The sequence below is a fragment of the Mus caroli genome, chromosome 3, assembly GCF_900094665.2.
Source record: "Mus caroli chromosome 3, CAROLI_EIJ_v1.1, whole genome shotgun sequence".
Lineage (NCBI taxonomy): Eukaryota > Metazoa > Chordata > Mammalia > Rodentia > Muridae > Mus > Mus caroli.
In genome coordinates, this window is record NC_034572.1 from 77,882,340 (window position 1) to 77,889,022 (window position 6,683).

At 45.1% G+C, this 6,683-nt stretch overlaps 1 long non-coding RNA gene across 1 annotated transcript in view; it reads left to right on the plus strand.

The window, feature by feature from the left end:
* LOC115030647 overlaps positions 1-5,789 on the plus strand; it is a 49,371-nt gene extending 43,582 nt beyond the window's left edge. The window contains exon 3 of the long non-coding RNA XR_003836248.1: positions 3,506-5,789. This is a non-coding gene — a long non-coding RNA (uncharacterized LOC115030647). The remainder of the gene's footprint in view (positions 1-3,505) is intronic.
* Positions 5,790-6,683: the final 894 nt, after the last annotated feature.

A 6,683-nucleotide genomic window follows, 5' to 3' on the forward strand; every position in this document is an offset into this window, starting at 1 on the left:
ACACACACACACACACACACACACACACACACACACACACACACACACCACATATAGAACTGACCCCATTTGGTTTAATTTCTTACATTTTACAAGGCCTTTCAGATTACTTCCTGAAAAGTTGTTTTGATAATGATTTTTAATTTTAAAGAAGGTCTGATTCAAAGATTATCAACCTACATCTTAGTCAAAAGTGCTTTGGGAGGCGCCTAACTCTGAAGCCTTCCTTGTACTATGCAAGGGCAGCCTTAATGGAAACCACACCTCCATCAAAAGCACAGTGACAGCTCTGGGACCCTCTGGGAAGTCCTGGTGCTTTTCTGCTCATGGCCTTTGTGTACCGTGTTCTAGGTTCCAGGAAATCATTCTTCTTTGGAGGACTGATACTGAGGTCTAGGTAGCTTGGGAGGCAGGAAAACAAACAAGCAAACAAACCAGGAGGCAGGAAAACAATCTCCTGATGTGGAACTGTAGGCACGATGGAGTTGTATGGCTCTCCACCTGGCAGCCCACCTGGGAAAGGAAGCCCTGCAGTGAAGTAGTCCTTGGAGTGAAACCGGTGCCTTGGGCTGGGGATAGAGCTTGGTTGATTCAGTGGTTACCTGCCAGGTGCAAGGTCCTGAGTTCAGTCTCAAGTACCATAGACAACAAGAAGTGCTGTTGCCTCCACCTAAGAGTTTGTCTCCTCAGCATTCTAAAGCTAATGCAAATAAATACACAGCATTCATTTATTCCTTCCTTCCCATAAGAGCCTCAAAGGTGACATGATAGCCCCCGATATTCAGGAGCTCACAAATACACAAACAATCAAACTGCAGGATGGTACCACTAACCATCATAGAGATAGACACAGAAAGCAGAGGTTTGGGGTAGACACAGAAAGCAGAGGTTTGGGACAGAACTATGAAAGCATTTAAGGAATTTATAGAATCCAAGACAACATTTATAAGTCCTAAGTCATAGAAGGCAGCAGAGATGATATTTAATGTCAATATGTATGTGGCATTGAAAACCATGGATTGATGACCTCCACCAGGACACAGCGGGTCAAGACCTGGGTCAAGGGGGTACCCATGTTCCAGTCCCATGTTCCAGCCATTGTTTTGTCTGCATGCAAACACTGCATCAGTCCTAAACATCTTAATGTCCTCATCTACAAAATGGAAATTCATAATATAATTAATCATAGATCGTACTGGAAAGTGGTGCTGGGGTACTAAGTGAGATGATAGCCCTTATGTATCTATGCTATGTGCCTAGGAGATTGCTTGGCACAGAAACCAGCGCTCAGTAAGAGTTAACAGGGGTTTAACAGCAATACTTTACTATACACAAAAGATTCTTCTACACAGGCAAAATGGAGAGCTCCTAAGTAGCTGCGTGGTTTTTCTCGCTGTGGTCGGTTTGCTACTCAACGCTTTGGTTGTGTACTGCTGTCCCAACACAAAAAGGAATGGAAAATCACAACTGTGGGCTTCATATTTGTCACAAATGATGTAAGCCATAAAGGAAGGCAACTATCAGGAAGTCTGGAGAGAACCCAGGGCTACTGTGTGCTCCAGCGAGGCGCCATCACTGAGGAAGAACCCCCTGTCAGTACAAAGCTCTTTAGAGGGATGAGAGACTGGGAGGGAATTTGCAAAGGGTTTAAAGAAGCTGTGATGGACTTAATGAGTGCAGAGTTTACAAAGACCTCTGCAGAAAATCGAGAAAAAGCATGAGACCAGGAATGGTTACAAGAGAAGTGTCAGGAGGATGAAAGTATAAAAGAAGCTGAGCGTGCAAAACACAAAAATAAGATAGTAGAACAGGTCGTAGGCAAGATTAGGGGAGGGAGAGGCCAACCGGGGCTTGAGTGGATGGCAAACGGGTAGACTCTTTATATGGAGAAGTCAGAGCCCTGTGGTAAGTACTTTTGTCTGTTTGCTCCAACAAGAATCACGGAGGAATGGAACAGCATTTAGGAATACAGGGCATTGGTAAATGACAATGGGCCAGGGAGTCTTTAAGGGGCATCATGGGTGAGCTCACAGTTGGGTGCAGAGTGCGGCAGTGAATGAATTATGTACCCAGGCAACTTGCAAATGAGATTCTGCAGTCATTACTGGTTGAAATTGGAAGAATCTCAGAGAGTGGAAGAGGAGCTGAAAAAGAAACGCTGGTGAGCACAGTTGCTTATTTTTAGAAACGGAGAGGCAGTTGAGCTCACAGATTTTGCTCTTAGAATCACAGGCAGGGAAGCTGGTTGTCCACCTGGGGTAGAAATTGGTTCTTGTTGCCTGAACTATCACTGCCTGACCCTACTTGCCCTTGGGGGTTGGAAGTGAGGTGGCACGGAGTCAACCACACAGACTGTGGTAGCAAGTGAGAAACACGGCAAGCTCCTTTAATACCTTCCACTCTTGCCCCATTGGTCCCAAGAAAACATCTCTTCTAAACAGCAGTTCCCGATTGGCCAGCATTGTCCGCACCAGCAATCCTTGGTCTCTCAGGCAGTCCTCAATTAGGTCCTCCTGCAGGAGGTGCTTTTGCGGCTGCGCTGGGCCCTGGTATTTACATAGAGGTGGTCTTGCTGGTTGTGCTACAGGTTATGGTTTGGATAATTGATGAGCCCCCTGGACAACAGGACAGCCTGTAAGGCAAACCACCATGGGTGGGTCCCAGTTTCTTCTTTTATTCCTTTGATCTCCTTTGGCCTAGGGTCCCCAGAGGTCAACTGAACTGTATGTGTAGATTTCATGAAGTCTCTCATGATGCTGTTGCTGAGGGAAAGAATGATTTAAAAAACAAAACAAAACAAAACAAAACAAAAAACAAAAACGGAGGGTGGAAAGAGTCTGTGAGGAGGACTGTACTTAACGAGAACCCATAATCGGCAATCTCCAGCAGGAAGTGCATTTCTAACGGTTTCTACCTCTTTCTTCATTGTCTTGCCCAAACATTTTTTTATATTATTGTTTTTATTCTAGTATTTATTACAAGTCCACTGTGTGTCAGGATACATGTTTAAACAACTTTCTCACCTGCGTGACTAGACGGAGTCTGATGCTGGCATTTTAGCTTCAGAATACCTGTGTCCCAAGCCACCGCTGTCTACTTACATTGATGGGCTCGCTGCAGAAAGAGGGCAGATGGGGAAGACATGGGCTGAGGTCAGGAAGAGCCAGCGTGGTTTTTCCAGGGTCACAACTGAAACAGGAAGCAATTTTACTGAGCAAACTGAAGCTCCTGGAGTAAGGTTAACCACAGGACCCCAGGCCCATACGGATAGGGAGGAATGGAAGAGCTTGGCTGTTTGAGTAAGCAAGACCCGGGTGGCAGGAAGCTTAATCTGAGACAATAGCATCATGAGACAGACAGAAGCCAAAATAGGAGGAGACAACCCTTAGCTTTTAGTTGGTCTGAAGATATTAGCTAGGGATTTGGACTCATTAGCATAATTTGATGGATTAGCAAGAGGAGGCAGAATTCCTCATCCCAATTTTTTTGTCTGTCTTATTTTCAGGAACACATTAAGACTCAACCATGGTGGGAGAAAGTCATCAGGAGAGGATGCTGGGAACCATGACTTCTTGGAGGCCGCTCTTCCACAGGAGCGGAGCCAGTGTTCTCAGCAAAAACATCCAGGATCTACCACCATTCAGGAAACAAATGTATGACCCTGCACTCAGCTAGGAAGGGCGAACTTCAGAGACCCCTGGAGCGCTCTTCCCACACTGGAAAGACAGGAACTGGAAAGGCATTTCCAGGAGCATGCCTTTCAGACTTGACTGTTGCCTACAGTCAGAATTACATGCTGCATCTCCACCCAGACTATACATAAGCACACATAGGCTACTGAAACAAGCATTCCAGAAAAATCACTTACCATTGTTGGGTTGAAGTGGCTTTGGTTTGGTCTATTCTGTTCTATTCTAATCTATTCTGTCTAATTCTGGTCTTTATCAAAGCTATTTAAAAGTGCTTGCCCAGATCATTCATGAAATGATTTCCTGGCTCATTAATGGGTTGTAACTCATAGTTTAAAACATGCTGGAGCTGGGCAGGCAGGTGTGGAGCTATGTCATGCTAGACATTGCTCCAGATCAGTAGCCCTCAACCTTCCTATGCTGTGACCCTTTTAACACTGTTCCTCATGTTGTGGTGACCCAACTATAAAATTAGTTGGTTGATTACTTCATAACTGCAATTTTGCTACTGTTACGAATTGCAATGTAAATATCTTATATTCGAGGTATCTGATATGCCAACAGGGTCACAACACACAGGCTGAGAACTCAACACATGTTTTTTAAGTGTCAGCTTTGTTTTCAGAGCTGGGCCTCCATCAGCAGTCAAGACAAAAAACTTGTAAAAAAAACATCTCTGCTTTCATGGAGTTTACACCAGGAGGTCATGTGTAATAATCAGTCTAGATTGTGACAAGTACCAGAACCCAGGGAGAGCAGCAGCTCAGCACAAGGACCATGGGGTGGGTGGTGGGTGTGTCCCTGAGAAAGTGACATTACCACTGAGGATGACTGGGGATGAGGAGCAAGAAAGAATATTCTAGAAAGAAAGGCAGTTAATGTATGAAGGTTGAGAGATGAGAAGCATGGTGCCCTGCAGACAGACATGGTGCTATAGAAGGAGCTGAGAGTTCTACCTCTTGATCTGCAGGTAGCAGGAATAGTGTTACACTGGGTGTGGCCTGAGATCCTTAGACCTCAAAATCCACCTCCTAGTGATGCACTTCCTCCAACAAAGCCACGCCTACCCCAACAAGGTCACACCTCTTAATAGTACCACTTCCATATTTTATTCAAACCACCATACTCAGGAAGTGGGAATTAATCCCAAGAGCAGGGAGAGGTGATTACAGGAGAGCAGAGATGCAAAGAGATAGGGAGGAACCGATGTAGATAGAGACAAGCTGTGTGCAGGGCAGGGTGAAGGTGACTTGGTACTGCTGGAGAAAGGGAACAAAGATGACCTCAGGTCTTTTGTTTTGAGGAGTTGAAGGTGACAGTGGTGGAGAAGAGAGAAGGTCTTTTCACTCATGAAGCTCTTCATAGACTCCTCCTAAGAGACTGATGTCTCTGCTTCCTGCTGGGCATCTCTACTTTCACCCGCAGACTTCCACCACAGTCTTAGAAATGCTGATTATACTTCTTTGTGTGTAGATGATGATGATGATGAGGGTGTTCATTGAACATTCTGTCCCAACCGATACTTTGTGTGACCCTTGCACAGCCTCTTAGTCCAGCAACAGTCCTTTTGGGTGAGTCCTATGCCCAACTACTCTTCTCAGACAGAGCAAATTGAGACCAAGGCAGGTCTCATGAACATGGTGTTGCTGTTTGGACAGAGCTGTTCTCCAAGCCTCGGCAGTCTGACTCTGGGGTCTATGGTCTTAAGTACTGCTTACATCGTAACTGCTCTCTACCTGTCCTGGATCCTTGAAGTTTGGGACCACTTAGTATTACTAATGCTGTTTTAAAATGCTTCTAGTGCCCACGACAACTACTGGACTCTAAAAGGCCCTTCCAAGGGTTTGTTAGGGAGAACTGTTGACATAGTGATATTGCTCAGACTTCACAGAGGTTCAGGATTACTTTTGTAATTCTGACGTAGGGGTTGGCAATGTTTTTCTGTAAGGATACAGGCAGTCAATACCAGGTCTTGCAGGCTGTGGAGGAAGTTCTGTTTCTACTGGGCTCTGACACTGTAGAGCAAAAGCTGTCAGAGACAACATGGAGACAGTTGGGTGTGACTGAGTCTCAATAAAACTTCATTTATGGATACTGAAATTTGGATCTAATGTAGCTTCATGTCATGAAAGTTTCCTAAGATGTAAAAAAGGTTTGTTGGTTTTCTTGCTCGAGACAGGGTTTCTCTGTGTAACAGCCTTAGCTGTTCTGTAATTCTCTTTGCAGACCAGGCTGGCCTCAAACCCATAGAGATCCTCCAGCCTCTGTCTTCCAAGTGCTGGGATTAAAGATGTGCACCACCACACCCTGCGTAAAAGGTTCTTAACACCTTAAAAATGTAAACATATTTTAAATTGAGACATCAATTTTAGCTTTCTGACTATAAAACAGTATTCTGTTTAGATTCAACCTGAGGGCCACGGTAGGCCAACTCCTAGTATGGACAGCAACTTGGAGCTGGCAGGTGGAAATGCTCTGGACCCTCTGAATTCAAACAGGTTAGGGAGAGGAGCCTATCAGTCCAGGGCTGCTCCACAGAAGTTTCTCTGGTTAGAACCTCTTAGCCAGGGGCACAGGCATTGTCTGTGGGGATGCAGGGATGGGGGAGGCACACTAGGTGACTTGGAAAGCTTTTCCTCCACTTCTCATGATTCCATGCAGCGACTCGCTGGGCTTTAGAAGAAAACCACAAGAGCTGAACTGATTGGAGGGAAGGTCATTCAGAATTTGCAAAAGAAAAAAAAAGTCTGAGTTATAAAACGGTTTATAAGAAATGATGCTTCATTGCGTTCAAGGACATTCGGCAATCAAACGAACACTTAACAAAGGGCTGTCAATAATCCATTTGAATTGCACTTCGTATTTGTCAAAGTGCTTTCCAGTACATTATCCCCATTGATCTGGCCAGGCACCCTAGGAGGCAGATAACCCCATTTTACAGGAGAGGTCACCGTGAACACCTTCACTGAAGGCAATGGCTCAGAACGGCTATGG